Source organism: Anoplophora glabripennis, unplaced genomic scaffold (genome assembly GCF_000390285.2).
Source record: "Anoplophora glabripennis isolate ALB-LARVAE unplaced genomic scaffold, Agla_2.0 scaffold216, whole genome shotgun sequence".
NCBI lineage: Eukaryota > Metazoa > Arthropoda > Insecta > Coleoptera > Cerambycidae > Anoplophora > Anoplophora glabripennis.
In genome coordinates, this window is record NW_019416347.1 from 39,919 (window position 1) to 57,237 (window position 17,319).

The 17,319-nt window shown below is 32.5% G+C and overlaps 1 pseudogene; it reads left to right on the top strand.

Annotated features, from left to right (window-relative positions):
• Nucleotides 1-6,807: 6,807 nt before the first annotated feature.
• The window catches only part of LOC111691411, a 40,374-nt pseudogene continuing 29,862 nt past the window's right edge, over nt 6,808-17,319 (top strand).

Genomic DNA, 17,319 nt, shown 5'->3' on the forward strand with positions numbered 1-17,319 from the left:
TATTATTATTATTATTAGTCTTTTATAAATATTAATGAAATACAGGAAATATTTATCAATAGATTCACTTAAGTAGGAGCATCAGAAAGCACTTTTTTATTAGAAACGTATTAATTTGAATTTACTTTGTAAGGCTTTTATATGAATTACCTGTATTGTATAAATCTTGAATGTAAATAATAATAATGTAATCTACTTTTAAATCTTGAATGTAAATATAAAATTTGAGATTTTATAGAAAAAAAATAAATTAACCTAAACCAAAATTTTGTAGGGCAATGATTATAATTTAACTTTTTATTTCGCAAAATGGCTAAATAAAAAAAAATAGTTTTAACTTTTTGGTTATTTTATGTCGGTCGTTGGAATCTATGGAAAATACGTAATTGACCCCTTGATTTGTATATGATAAACATCAACATTGTAAATTTTATACCGCATACTGATTTTTTAACTAATGATTCTACTATAATTTTTATTCAGATCACTTTATTATACATATTTGAAAGAGGAAGAAGAGATTTGAAAGAGAAATTTTCAAAAGAAATATCTACATATTGATCCAAAGTTAATCTGTACAATACACATACATGCATTTTAAGTTGAATTAAGAAGTATGGTGAATATCATTTAAAAAGGCTGTAGTTATTGTACTTTATGGCAACCTTTTTATTTAGTACTTTCTTCTTAACTTAATAAAAAGTTACAGGTGGTAAAATTTTTAGTCCTTTAAATTTAAAAATGAAATATGTTTAACATTGTTTTAATATTAACACAAATATTTAAAGTAGATTATTTATTTTTAATATTACTTTTTTATTGTTCTTAAATCTTCTAAAGATATTTGAGATCACCATCAGTTGGTTATTTACAATAAACTATTAAAATGTCGTGGAAATAGTGTCGCAACATAAATCTCTTTAATATTTAAAGGCTTTTGTTTCCCGGAAATATTTAATATACTTTTAATATTTATTATACGTGGGAAAAATGTTTTTGGCGGACGTGAAGGCAAGCATATATTTTTTATACTGCCGTCATAAAATCAATGAATCAATGAAATCTACATATCATGCCTTAGTTTTAAATATTCATGTGTGTTTTGCTTTTCGAACATATGATTTGTCTCAGTCAAAAATTTTATCTCGGATATAATTTTCTGTATCGTTAGTTACGCAAGTAAGATGAAAGGAAGGAATTTTATTTTAAATTTCAGAGAAATGACAGTATAAGACTTAATCTCCGCTTTAATACGCCTGTAGAAGCATTTTGCCAGTTAGCAGAAGTATGAAGTAGTGACATTAGGGCCACACATAGTATACTGCTATACAGGGTAGCCCATCGAAAACGTACCGCAAGGCATTACAGGGTAGTAAAGAACTTTTCGGCAAAATCCAAAAACACGTCAAATTTGTTTCTGAGGGGGACAACTTTTGGCTCAAAAAGCATACCAAAATCTTCAACCCCCTAAGTGGGGGTGCTATCCCCTAAATTTTTTCAAATGGGAATGGGGGTCAAGTGGGGGGTCATNATAAGGAGGGATTTAACAATCCCGCTTAACATCTGTATCTGTACCTATCATTAAGTCCACGAGCCGAACTAATATTTCTATTTTTTATAAAATCTAAATGAAAATCATTCTCGCCAACGTCAGTTTTTCGGTAATATTGCAAATGCAACTAAAATTTTCAGATTCATTTAAAGCCGTTTGTCTTGAAAATTTGAAAATTTTCGCCTGCGGCGCTTTTTTTTTTAGTCAATCAATAAATATGCTTCACCTATTCTCAATGTCACGAGCCGCCACTGGCATGACATCTGGATGGCATCTTCGAAACCAGAAATACACTAAAGCGATACGCGAGTCACATACTTCTACAAATTGGCCAATTTAAAAATTTCATCGTACGAATTCGTATATAACAATCAAACTCATAGCTATAAAAGTTCTGTTTTAAAATACCAAAGTCGACTAAATATCAAAATTTCACCTTCTAAATTAGTATAGGATAAAGTAGATTTGGGATAATACATAAGTAAGAATATAATTTGTCAATTGTCTGCAAAATTAGATATGCAATATATTTGTTCATTTCATGTTAAATAATATTTATCATTTCGTATATATATAAAAAATTAGTGAAACACACCCTGAGAAAGAGCAAGTTCTAACTGAAATAATTTATAAGACCAGATCTTATTGGCGCCTGGGCAAAATAAAATAAAGCAAAATAATTCACTCATTCACACATATAACAAAAACATAACAATTAGTCAGAAATAATTATTTTTTAAATAATGTATGGCTCAGAACAGTAACTTTTTTAACATTTTCACATAGTAGGTATCTTTCATGGTGACAGTTCAGCTGTAATGATACTAATGATTATCACTTTCGCTTGCTATCATTTAAATTCTTACGTCTCTTTATCTTCTTAGTTGTGATCTTTGTGCTCGTTTCATTCGATTTTTTTACAACTATGAACCATCATGAGCAGACGCTCTTCTTACACTCGCAGTAGGATTACGTAAATAAAATCTTAAAATTACTTCGTCTAAATTACAACGAAACTGTCACCTATTTGAAAAAAAGTTACTATTCTCAGCCATACAATATTAAAAAAATAATTATTTCGGACTAAACTACGTAAAATTCAAAAAAGTCTAATTCATTAAAAAATAATATTATTTGCTTGATAATTCAAAGGAATAAAAAAAATCGAAAAATTTCTGTTATGTGTAGTTAGAAAACTATCCTTATTTATAACGATTTTGTTGAAACTTATGATAGTTAAAGACTCTTGTGGTATGATTATTACCTACAATTTTCATTCCATTATCTTAATCAGAAAAAAGTTATTTTAAAAAATATCCAAATGTAAAGACTCTTTTGGAGGGCCATATCGCATAGTAACGGTGCTCCAGAGGACCAATGTTTATAGGAACTTTTTTACTAATTTTTGCTCTACTTTCACATCCTTAAATTTTGTACCAACACCCTGTATGTTTATATTTACGTTTTTACAACAAATGTGAGAATACGTCAGATACTCTATAACAATTTATTTATGTATTACTTCCTGCCAGACTATAACAAATAGTTTAAACAAATTGTGACTATTTCAGTGGCGTAGAGTATTGATTAACCGAAAGTATCCAATAATTTTAATCTATTGTATTTTAGAAAAATATTAAAAACTTTTATTTCCCCAAAATAAAACAAAAGATCATATTTATGTGAAATAAAAGTTGATCTATAGATACCATATATTATTTTATGCCGCTGTATAACCGTAAATTGATATTCTGTGTATAACAATTATTAATAAATAATTCTCTGTAATAACTGTTAAGATAAATTATATCATAAAAATGTTTGAAAATGAAAGTGTTTCTTTAAACTCAAAAAAATATCCATAATTTTTCGTAGAGTTTCACTGTTGCACTATTTAGATATTTAGACATTTAGATACTTGTTAGTGAGTTTGACATCCTTGATATAATGATTTAGGTATTCATCAAGATGTCATTAGATAATATTATATTAAATGTTCTTAAAATTAAACATATTGATACCTGTAGGTGTCAATTATCCTATAACATTTATTATAATAAAACTGAATTTTTATGTCACCGATCACAAATAGCAGGCATATAGCATTTTATCAATTTTATTATTTACATAATCATACCTATACATAACTAAAGCAAGAATTGGTTTTCACGTACATACTTACTCACATAGTTCTGCATTTAATTATATTTTATTGCAACATCAAAGCAAGTCAATCATAAACACCGCCAATATACATATATGATCTAGTATCGCACAATCAACGTCATTAATTGTTGACGTTGTTTACTTCGCCACCGCACTTTCATTTTCATTTTCATTATGATCTAGTATCGCACAATCAACGTCATTAATTGTTGACGTTGTTTACTTCGCCACCGCACCATAAGCCTCAATGTTTATGACAATATCGTGATTAAATCAATCTATTAAATTGCGCGTTTGAATGGTATCTATGCAAGTTACCGTCAACTATGGGTTTCGCCAACTGATACAAAAAGAAACTTTTAAGTCACACAAAGTTCTTAAGAATTTTATTCGTGGATCTTTTTATCACCGTTCTGAAAGGATAAGCGGTGTAAGTAAAATTTATAGCAACTGTATCAAAGAAAATAATACAAGTTAACAAGAAATTAAGATAAAGTAGATTCTGGCATAAATTGTTAAAGATTTATTCATCTTAGCAGCAATATTTAGTGTTTTTCTATTTGGTTGATTAACATATACTTTATTTTTATTTTACTAGGAAACTAATATGTGGATTTGAATCTAAAGGAACTCTTTACTTTCATATTTTTCAAAATTTTGGGCAATAACGTCCGCAATTTTTGAAAACAGACAAGTTTTAAATATTCATATGTACGTAATTTGGCTTTATTTCTGAAATAAATAAATTAAATATGGTTAATAATGTCAAATCTAATGGTGTGATATGTACATTTTTAATGAGAAAAAAGATATTGCTAATATAATAATCTACGAGAAACTTTTATTCGCAGATGATTTAAAGTTATTTTCAAAAATTAAGGACACTGATGATAGTAGAATGTTACAAATGCAATTATGTGAGTTAGCAAATTGGTGTACTTATAATAGTCTGAATTTAAATGCAAATACGTGTAAAATAGTAACCTACACCCGTAAATGTAACTCACTTATCTACGTGTAGCAGGTAGAAATTGAATTAAGAGTTTTTAATTATAAAATCTAATAGAAGTTAAGTTAAAATACAACAAGTAATGACATATTGGATATATGGTGACAAAATAGTAAGCATAATTTGGGTGAAAGCGGGATGAAAAATGACACTGCATAATGATATGAAAATTATAATGAAATCTCAGTCTAAAGAAATAAAAAGTGTCCACAAAATAATGTAATGTAGTTAAAAAAAAAGAATAAAATGGTATTAAAAATGGTAAATTAAAAATGTATAAATTATAGAATAATCTGATTGGTTGAGATTGAAAACGATATGTTAATAAACATTGTAATTAGATATAAGAGTGCGGTTAGAAAGAAAATGATAAAAAAAAGGTGGTGATCAAGGAGACATAAATAAATAGTGAGGAGAATCAAGAAGTAAAAAGAGGAATTAGAAGATATACAAATCATAGCAATTAAAAGAAGTTTAAAATAAGAAGTGAAATAAAATATAGAAGATTAAAGGAAAATCATAAGAACTACCAAGAAAAAAACAAGTGTTGAAGAGAAGAAGAGTATTAAAGAAAAGTAATCAAGCACAAAAGTTATTGTGGGACATTTAAAAAACAATAAAGAAAGAAGAGAACAGTGAGAGTCAGGAAATAGGAAAGAAGAAGTTATTTGGCAGAAAGGAAATTAGGGTGAAGTCTAAATTGACAGATAACTCAATATAATCATAATACTGTCAGGTTAGTAAAACATCATTTTGAATTGTCGTAGCCATTTAGAAAAGGAAAGGAACAGTACGAGCCAGGGAGGTGATTCAGACAGTGGCAGTCAACGGAATGGAGTAGGACACAGAAGGAGAACAAGACAAAATAGAGAAGAGTTCGAGTGAAAGAAAGGAAGGAGAAGAGACAGGAGAGAGATTACAGGAAGGACATTACTAGCGGGGAAAACATAGACAAAAGAACAACAAAATTGTAGTATAGGTAACAAGAAACTATGAGTTTATAGAATAAGAAATTCGCAATAATGTAGCTCAGTTTAGATAGGGAATTAGGAAGGATTTTATAAATAAAAAAACTAGTTTTTATATTTGAAAATTGATAATTTTTATCCAGAAAGAGGATACGATCATTCTGTATTGCTTGACATGTTTAATTTTACTTCTTTGGAGTTGCGTAGGATTATCAATAGATTAAAAATTCTTTTTAATATATTTCATAACAATTTAGATTGTCCCTCGTTATTGCAACAGTTTTATTTTCAAATTCCTAGAATAAGTTCCAAATGTTACATTTTACTGTCAAGCGGTTAAGACCAATATAGTTTTGAAATCCCCTGTATATATTATGTGCAAAAATTTCAATTTGATATCTGATACTTNAAAAATACCTACCCATACATTCAACTTCTGGGGGTGTTGGGAGTGTGTCTCATGGAAAATCCTTGGATTGGTGTCAGCCCAGTAACGACAATTATGGCGATTCACTAAACCATTCAAGAAGAACGTACACTCGTCCGAAAAACACACATTAAAGAGGAAATTATCGTTTATCGCTCGTTTTGAGCTCTTGTGCATAAACAAATTATCGGAATTTATTCGGACTTTTCTCATTTTATAGGCTTATTTAATACCTACCTTTTTGTATAAACTTTTTTTCGCTATGAATAATAGTTTTTTTACGTGAGTCAAAAAACTACCTTCCCATAACTTTGACCACTGTTAAAACAAAGCTTCCCAACTAGCCTCGAGTTGATTTTTTGATATTTTATTTATAACAGGTTTCCAAACAATATTCCGCAGAGAAACTTCTAATAGTATTTTTTTCCCGAAACAGGCTCTTTCATGTCTATAATGACTGGGCTAAAATTCCGTTTTCTTTTTCCACTTCACTTCACTTCACTTGTATAATTTACAACTTTACAATCACATTCCAGTTTATTTACAAAAATTTTAACTTATACTAGGTGGCGCAAAAGTCATCACCCCTATCGGAAGATGCTATAATTTTTGCAAATGGCGATAAATGTCAGTTCTGCTTTGACATTTGTGAAGTAAACAGATACAAAATACATGTCAATAAGACATGAATCGCTATACTCCTCAAGAACGTGGAATAATTGTTTCAATTTTTTTGCGTAATAATTCGTTGGGGGTGTTGGCGCAGCGTGAATTTAGACGTAGATTTCCCGGTCGTCCGACACCAACTGGGCAAATACTACGGCGTTTAGCTGCTCGCCTAGAAGAGTATGGGACAACACGAGATGCTGTCAGGTCTGGGCGGCCCCAGAGCAGCCGTTCTGCTGAGAATATCGCGGCTGTGGCTGAAGATGTCGCAGAGGACCCCGAAGTATCGACCAGATGACATGCCACACGATTAGGCATCAATTGGCGGTCTTTACAGAGAATTTTGTTGAAAGATTTGAAGATGTTCCCTTACAAAGTGTAGACAGTGCATCAGCTGCTAGCCGTTGACCGCCAAGCGCGTGTAACCTACGCTCAAGCCATCCTGAATCTCGACCACGAGGAAGATAACTTTTCATCGAAAATCAGCATGAGCGACGAGATCCATTTCCATCTCTGTGGATACGTGAATAAGCAGAATTATCACTTCTGGAGCACCGCGTATAACACACAAAGAGCCATCACACCCGTTCTGTATGGTGTGGTGTTTACGCTGGAGGCGTCATCGAGCCTTGTGTTTTCGAAAACGCCGCGGGCCAAACGACTACTGTGAACGGCGAGCGCTACAGAGCCATGCTAAACGACTTTCTCCTACCTTAACTGGACGAATTGGGACTGGAGAACATGTGGTTTCAACAGGATGGAACAACGGCGCATACTGCACGACCCACAACCGAAATTCTGAGGGCTGTATTTCCGGGTCGCCTAATGTCTCGTTTTGGTGATTTGCACAGGCCGGCAAGATCGCCCGATTTAACCGATCTAGACTTCTTTTTGTGGGGTTTCTTGAAGTTACGAGTCTATGTCAACAAGCCTCAGATTCTTGAAGTCCTCAAAGAGAATATCCTTCAGGAATGCGGAAACCTATCGCCGGAAGTTCTGGAAGTGATGGAAAATGTCATAAATCGGGCACGTATGGTCATCAATTCTGGCGGCGGCCACTTGGCCGAAATCATTTTTTCTACTTAATGAAAAAAAAATGTAGACATCAAATAAACACAATCCAAAAGCAAAACTATTTTAGCTTTCTTTTGCTACATGTCCCTTGCTGTTACTAATTAATTTTGATTATGTTTTTCCAACGATATCTTGGCATGTACGCTATTTGACTAAAATGATAATGTTTTCTATACCTACTTAAATCTTTGATATTTATATTCTGCTCTAGTAATACGACTATCCGATAATAATTCAACATACCCTATTTAATACTAACAATTTTTCTTTTTACTAATTTTTTTTTAAGTTTTACAATAATTATTTCAACCTTCTCTCTTCACATTGTCTTAGTCAAGTAAAATCTTAATTTAAACTAAATTTCTATCAATACTTTTATTTTATCTCAATATATTCGCTTTCTATATTCAAATTAACTATATTGTTATAAGTTTACGTCGTCACATATAATGCTATATTAGCGATGTTGGCTATGTTTGCTGGGTATTCTAAAAATGTATAATTTTTAAATAAACGTTACCATACCAAATACATTTATACCACATTTCCCATTTAAAAATTTCTTGCAGTTCCTTAGAAATAAAAAATAAATAGGAACATAGCGAATATAAGGACTCTCCCACAGTTGAGAGAGCCTTAATCTTTTGTCTATGTTGTTTTTTGTGTTGAAGAAAGAGGCGCATCGCAGTAAACCATACGATATATTCCGGTATTGTGACCGGTTTTGATTGCGAAGGCGCCTTAGGCCCTCTATGATATTGCCGTCCCAATTATAGAATCGTATATCTAAGCTGGTATAGACGCTTTATTGTTCTCCTTAAGTATTATGCATCCTTTGCTCTATGAAGCCCTCCAAAAAAAAGCTCGCGCAATCAATTAGTAACTTACCGATATAAAATTTAAGATGAAAAGAAAAGGCGCCCCCAGCAGAGTGGCGCCTCTAGGCCTGGGCCTATGAAGCCCTGATTGTGACCTATTGTGCCTGCCGCTAGTCGTTAGCAGAGCTGGGTATGAGTACTGAAAAATTACTGAATACTCTATTAAAAAAGTATCTATAATTATGTAAATCCTGCGTCCTGCATTCAAATAGTACTCGAATCCAGAATATAATGTTGATTACTTACCTGAGAGATTAAAGATAAACGGAAACTATTGTTGAATCATTACGATATTTTTGAGGCTGATGACCAAAAGAAACTTCTGTTGTATCAAACTGAAATTAATATGAACATGAAATGAGGTACTTTATAAGGCCAGAAAGTTTATTTTTAAATATCTTAAAAATATTTTGTTCGGATATAAAATATGCATCCTACTTATCATGCGTTTTAATTGAGAACAAAAGTTTTTTTCAATAAAATTTCTCAGTAAATAAATTTACTTCCACAAACTAAGAGAGCACATAGTTTGTAACTCCTTTTCGCATAAACCTATCGAAAATTAAATAATGTGAAAAGTCAACCGTTGTCGTATTGATATGAATTTCATAATCTGGAGAACAAAAAAATTTAATACTGTTTTAGTGATCCAGCCAACACTTTATAGCATTTACTACTTTTTGTGTGTATCTTTTCAATATCAATAAACAAGGAGCGGTGCTCTTGGGGAGCATCATTGTAATAAATGAAAACGATTCGAGTTGAAAAATAGAACCGTTCTCATATAATTCCATAGAGACACCAGTAAATTAGTTGTGGTTCCAATCACGCACGCATATTCTTTGACTGAATTAAATTTTTTTGAGCATTAATATTAATTAATTTCTATAGGTTTTTAGTAATTTGGTGTTATTAATAAATGAGTAAATGTTTCAGTTGTATTAAAGCAACATTCAGGTTTTAAAAATTGAAATTCATCGACACTCGTAATTGTTTCAAAAGACTTGATTTTCAACTACTTCTTCCCTTACGAGCATATTTTTTTGTGGTCTTATATTAAAAATAACTAAATATGTATTTTAATTGATTCCGCTAGTATTTGTATAAAGAATTGATTTAAAAATTGTATTTTCCTATCCAGAGTATCCTTGGAAAATATGAATATGTAATTGTTTAGTAGATAAAAACATGTTGCTGTTTCTGTCCGATTTTTGTTATTGCAAAACACATAAGTACAACTAATCTACTGTCAACTTGTAATCATTTCTTTTATTAATAATAATTTTAATTCCTACATATTTCCAAATACTTTACATTATCTAATCTAATATAACCGATATATTAATTTTCATCGGAGGCATGCACGTGATATTTATTAATTTTGCTTTTATTTTTCGTTGTTCATTAATAAACTTATCACTACATTATCTCTTTCCTGCAACTGCAACAATTTTTCTAAGCCCTATTAATTGTATGTATTGCCACATTTCTGATTATGCGAAAGATAATTCACATGAAATGAAGCTAATTTAACTTGTGATCGCAGATATTATATGGATATTATAGCTCTAAACATTTTTTATTTTCTCGGTAATTGCCACAAGAGTTTTTTTTAACTTTCAAGAAATATTTACATTTTGTTTATGTATCTGAATTTCATAATTCCACGTTACCGCAAGTAGAACCATTCCATGAGTATTCCAGTTATTATTCAGACAAAAGTTTCCTGTTTCCTTATCGAATTTAATAAAGTAAATGATATCTTGATATCATCAATAGCCGATATACAGGATTCTCCATGGTTAACCCAGGTGATAGAATAATTTATTTTAAGCAAGAAGTTTCATGTTTCGCAAAATACGTTTTCGAAACATTGGATATTGAAATTGGTAACTGGTTCATCTAATTAAAAGCAAAAATTCTTGACTTGAAATGACGGGCCCAGAACCATTAGTAACGTCACCGAGTATTCTGTAAATTCAAATAGTGCTTTTGACTACCAAGGAGTCATTGTACAGTTCTGAGTTTTTAAAATATATAAAGGTTGCCCCAAAATCACGTAATAGGTAATTTTGGTAGAAAACATAGGAAAATTTAAAAATTAGAAATCTTTTATTGATTCATAAAACATACAGTATAGGGTTATTTACAGCACAGGTATCGGGTAAATGACCTCCACGGCTTTGTTAGCACACATACAGTCTTTTGTCAAAATTTTTCACAACCGTTTTGCATAAATGCGACTGAATTTCAATTTTCTCCTTCAAGGCGTGGGTGGTTGTAGACTTGTTGGCATAAACTTCAAAAAAAACTCAAAAAAAAAAAAGTCTAACGGCGTTAAATCACATGATTTGGGCGACCAATTCAAGTCAACAAAAATTACACGACCACTAAATGACTCATGCAGTAATTGAACTGTTTCTCGTATGACATATATAGTACCGTCTTGTTGAAACCACATGCCGTCTACATTCATATTTTTATATAATTTAGACGAAAAAAACAGGATTATCATGTCGCGATAGCGAGCATCATTGACTGTTATTGCCTGACCAGTCCCATTTTCGATGAGGAATAGTCTGATAGGACCCCAAAATCCGCACAAAATAGTAACACGTTGTGGACGGATTTGTCAACCATCACTGATGGATTTTCTGAACCTCAAACCCATCAATTTTGTCGATTAACGAAACCATCAAGATGAAAATGAGCCTCATCGCTGAAAATGATTTTGTTCGAAAAATCAGCATCCACTTACTGTTCCATAATCAATTCCACGAACTTTCTTCGCTATGCGTGATCAGTAGAATCCAGTTCTTGAATCAACTGAACTTTGTAAGCATGAATATGCAAATCTTTCATGAGAATAGGCTGTAGAGAGCTTCTCGAAATGTTCAATTCTTGACCACGATGCCCAATTGATGTTCCTGAATCTCAGCAACACTTCCCCGAACTGTTTCGATGTTTCGTGTTGAACGACTTGTTGAAGAGTGTTTAAAACACTAATTGATCTAGTCTCCCTGAATTTTTCAATTAATCTCTTTCCACTTGATGAAGTTAAATCACCATTCTGATCATATTTTTGTACGAAAATTGCGAACTGTAGCTGCCAAACCTTCATTATTTTTAAAATATTGCTGAACTAAGAAAACGCGTTGTACTTTGGTGTGGACCTCCATTTTTGATAATCTTGAACTGTCAGCTGTCATGATTCTTTTTTTTTAAATTGATTACCCTTTACCGTGCAAATGGCCTAAAATTTAAATCTTACTTGAGTTTTAGGACACCCATAAGTGACGTCAATCGAAAATAGATGAAAAATTATTTATTCTTCAAATGTAGTTTTTTTTTAAGAGATATTACTGTTTAAATACTATGTAATACGCCAAAAATTAAAAAAACATTCATGTATAATATTCTATTTTATAAAGGCCCCTAAAAGAATCTCAACATTTCTACGCTAATGATCTTTTTTAGACTTTTGGTATTGCTTTGGAAAATTGTATTTCTAATAAAAAAATTTCATAAATCGTTTTTGTCGGACAAATAGTTAGACTTACATACGAATTATAGCCATATGGTAAGCTTATTTTAAAATTAAACAATTCAAACTTTAAAAAAGCTTGTTTTTCGAACAAAATTCAAGAGATCTATTTATTTAGAGTTCAGTTGGTAATGAAAAATATTAATCGAATTTGCAGAAGACTCAGTGGCCTCAAAATTCTAAAGCTCTTAATTGTACTGACAGCCGTATTTCTGCTACCAGCTGATGTATTTGTAAAACGGCTTAGCGAATGTTTACTTCTAATTTTATACGCGTATACAGGGTGATTCAGTCATAATGTCATTAATTTTAATCACGTATTCGGAAGGCTTAATAAAGACAGAAAATCGGAAAAAAAATTTTTACTCGACTTTTAAAAATGAAGGAAATCAACCCATAACTCCCACTAAGAAGGCGGCCCTGCCAGATGCCCGGATGCTCGGAAAATTTTGTAACGTAATGTCACGAACAAACCGTCAGCTGAGGCGAACAGCGTTGCCAAGTTCACATCATAATCACAATTAATTTTGCCGCTTTAGTATACGGATACATATGTACGAAACCAATAAAATGCAAGTAAATAAAGAATCATTCTGCATTTTATTATAACTAATTTTAATAATTGAATTAACTTAGTGCAAAATGTTTGAACAAGCCTTACTTCTCGAAGTCAACTTTCGTTAAAAGAAAATAAATAAAGCAGAGGTTTGTAGGCACACTGAATTTTATCAAATAAAAAAAATCGGCACACTAAATACCCGAATATACAAAATACACTACACATGGTTACAAAACCATTACCTAACAATTGAAAGCGTTTATTCTAATCTACCACCCTCCATATCTCCCGCATTTTTTCCGCAATGGAGTTAACATAACACATTTTCAAAAAGTTCAAGCTTTAGAAGCAGCTGATTTCCCCAATCGTCTTGAATTTTGCAATTGGTTCCTGAATCGAAGTGCAGCAGAACTTTATTAACAAAGTGCTCTGGACGGATGAATGATATTTTACTCGTGCTGACATTTTAAACAGGTAAAAAACATAAGTATTGTCTTCTCAAAAACAATACCTAGGTTACACCAAAGTTTAGATTTACACTAAAGTTTACATTTATTATGTAAACTTTGGTTATACGCAACTGCATATTGAATAATAAACTAAAATACTAAAACTGTGTATTATTTAACATAATAAATTATAAAACGTCAAAACGTTAATAATATTAAAAATGATAAATTGTAATAACCGTACATTCGAAAACAATCATCCCTATTCATTACATTCAATTTGATGACACGATTTTCCTTTGATAAAAGACCGACAACTTTTTGCTCTACTTTGCATGGAATACGATCCTACTACAGTTCGTATTAGTCTAGGAGCCAGATCAGGTTCCGTGTACTAGCTATAAAAATAAACTTTTTACAGCCATTTAAACATTTAATTTGTTGATAACAATTAAACTGACCACTTTCAGGCTTTGCGACCAAGTTTTTTGGATTCAGGAGGTCAAAATACTTTAGAATAAGTTGTTTGCAGCCGTGGCACTCTGGTTGGCAACGGAACCCTGTCTGGCTCCTAGACTAAAGTGCACGTGCAAATTAGAAGGTTATTGACCTCGACACAGGTTAGCCTAGGTCGGAAACACGTACCGAGTTGTTTATTTGTCTCCGTCCGATTGTATTTTTATCTTCTATTACTTACAGTCAATATTTAAATACTACATACATTTCACCCTCTCTTTATAATTTATCTAGTGAGTGTTGGTTTTTTATGTCATTATTTCTGTAATGAAATTGAAATGGTTATGAAATGAAATTTAAATTATTTGAACTCTTGGGGTTTTGTAATTTCAATATTAAATTTTATTTAAAGTGAAACAGAGCTAATTTCTTTGCAGCCATAATAGTCACATTTGGTCAGATGAAAACCCGCACACTACTCGTCGGTTTAGCTTTCAGAGGAGGTTGGGTGTCAATGTATGGACAGGAGTATATGGCGATCGTTTAATTGGGCCGCATTTTCTACCTGTACATCTGAATGGGCCGCGTTACTTTCAATTTTTAGTAGAAGGCTTACAGCAAATTAAAAAATTATCACTATGATGTTAATAAAAAATGATTTTTGGCAAGTCATGCTCAGACCTCCTCGAGGTTCTTGCTGGGTAACAATAACAATTTAATATGTTGATTGCATAAATAAAAAAATAATTTATAGCATTTTAAATTATTATTGGCTGACGTGAGGAAACCGTTTATTTGTTGTCTTTATATGTGCGAAACTATATAAATATGGCAACATTGCATCTAGGTCGCTTTATTCATATCGTAGCCGGCTGACGTCAGCCAGTCAGTAACAGCCTGAAAAGGGGGTTAAATAATGATTTGAAAATATTTTTTTTCAGCTTAAATATGCATTTAATTTTTTTTTAATCACGCCATCGTATTATACTCATTTTTCTCTATCTGCTCTTAAAATTAATGACATTATGACTGAATCACCCTGTATAAGCGAATCAATTTTTTTTTTATATAATTTTCAGCCTTTTGCAGATCCTACCAGTTGTTTTCAGTTTTACTAAGTTAGTTCTTATAAACTCCAGATTTGGAAAAGGCTTATCGGGATGTCTTGCGTGGAATTCAGAGCACGCATTGCGTATACTTAAGCCATTAACATGAAGAACATTAATTCAACTTTGATTAAATAACTGATTCATCTTAGCAACTGAATTAAAACGTTATTTTTATACACATTCAAATACAACAGCTTTCAAATATAACAATGACAATACAATAATGATAACTCCTTTCAAACAACACAATTTTTGTTTAATATCCAAGGCCTACTTGTTGTTTTAGCTTCTTTTAGTTCCTGCCTACTGCAGATTATTTTCGTTATTTTTGCTGATTATTTGAAAACGGTTACTCCAATAAGAAAATGTGACATAACATTTTGCATTTAGAATTTGAAGGTTTGTCATATTATGTTAAAAAAACACGGTGTTGCCATTTAAAAAAATATCGTTTTTGTAGCTACTGCAGAAATCTGGCAACACCGGAAAGAATAATTTGTAAATTTTTCTTAATCAATTTATTTCCTACAACTTTGCATTAGGAAGTACTAGTCCATCACTTCAAATAAAAAAGTTGACCTGTCAGGTTTTAAAAAAATAGCACTGTACTATATGTACCAAACATTTTCTGTGATATTCAGAAAATGTGGTTATTAGGCCTCGGTATATGTACCTGGTCGCCGCCAGTTAAATTACAGTGCACTTTCTTAACCTCTCTTAGGAAACTTTGACTTGCTCTTGTTGTTCTTCGACTAAGCTCTATGGAGGTGGATCCCCTATCGGAACCAACAGTTTCGCCCTCATATTGATTTCGGTCTTTGCTGTTAGTTCTAAGACAGCTACGGATAGATCCGATCTTCAGTCAATGGTGGTCCCCTGAAGCATTCTGTAGAGTCCTTTGTAACTGGTCGCATACAATGCTTCCAAACATTTCGAGGTTCTTCATTGTCAGCATCTTCAGTGGTGACTCTGCAATTGCTTCGTCGCGGCTGAGGTCGTTTCAAAAGACCCGTTTGAGACTTTATCACACCTCTCTTATAGTGAGTGTCATTAGGCCTATATAGTCGAGTTGGGTAAGTCTAGAGCAGTGGTGCAGTGGTCTAGACCTGTGGCCCGCGGGCCTTATCTTCTCCCAAGGGGCAGCGAAGTTTTTAGGAACTCTTATATCAGAGTGTAACTTATTGTATATCTTTCCAAAATTTATGTTTGGTGTACAATTTATAATTAATATTTCAATTTAAATTGGGACTTCTATTTAAGCAACTGGAGGTTTGCAGCAACAAAAAAATATTAAACGGAAAGGCTGCAACATGTTTTTGTCAACAAAGAAAACATCAGAAATCTCGTTGAGGGAAAAATAATTATTACACCCAATCATGTTCAAAGGGTTAAGTTATTAAATAACAATGATTTTCATCCCCGTGTGGAATTTTGTCAGTGGTTTCGACATCAAGTAGCACAACATTCACTATTGGTGTAATGCAAATTCTCACGTTATACAAAGATCTCGGTCCGATAGTATTATCTGCACGTGTAAATGGTGCTGCTTATTTAGTTTTTAACAAACGCCTAACCGGATTTGTTGGAAGACGTCCCTTTACAAACCCGTGTTCAAATGTTCTTCGTGCGCGATGGTGCCTCTCCACATGTTTCTCGTGCAGTTTGGGAATTTTTGGTTCATACGTTGACCGGCACCAAGTCTGGATATGAATCCTCTGAATTTTTCTGTTTGGGGGTGTATGAAACAAAATGTGTACCTAACGCTTATTGTCAATGCGGCAGATCTTCAATAGCGTATTTTTGCTGCATACGAACTAAAGGTAAGAGCAGACACAGCTACTTTTGCTGCGCAATTTATGAGTTGCGTCGGCTGCAAAAGTTTCGTATTGCATTCACACGTATCATCATACTGCAGCTACCCGTTAAAACTGCAAGTGTAATAAAATACTGCGAAACTGTTCACACGCAGTACAGCATCACGCAGTACAGCTGCAGCATTTGAAGTGCTTTACCTACTACCAGTTTGTTTGGTGCCGTTGTCGGATTCGTGTCGTTGTCAAACTATGCATTAGATACGAAAAACGCCTAGGTAAATTCTGCAATATGAGTGCTCGTGATCAAACTAGCGATAGTTTGTCTGTGACTGTATTATTGAAACGAAGAAGACGTAAACGTCAGCCAAAAAAGAGAATTTGGGTGAAGAAAGGTGAAGGGTGAAGGGTGAGTTATGAATCACTTACTTCGAAAATTACGTGGAGATGAATTATTTTATAAAAATTTTCTATGAAAGGCAGCAACTGATTCTGATTTCTTGTTAGGGAAAGTGACACCTTATAATTTGGCAAAATCACATAAACCTGACTTTCAAAATATAATGGTTTCCTACGTAGATATACGTACTTTACGATGCAAATAGATACTAGATAGTACCACACATCACACACCACATCTATGCGACACCG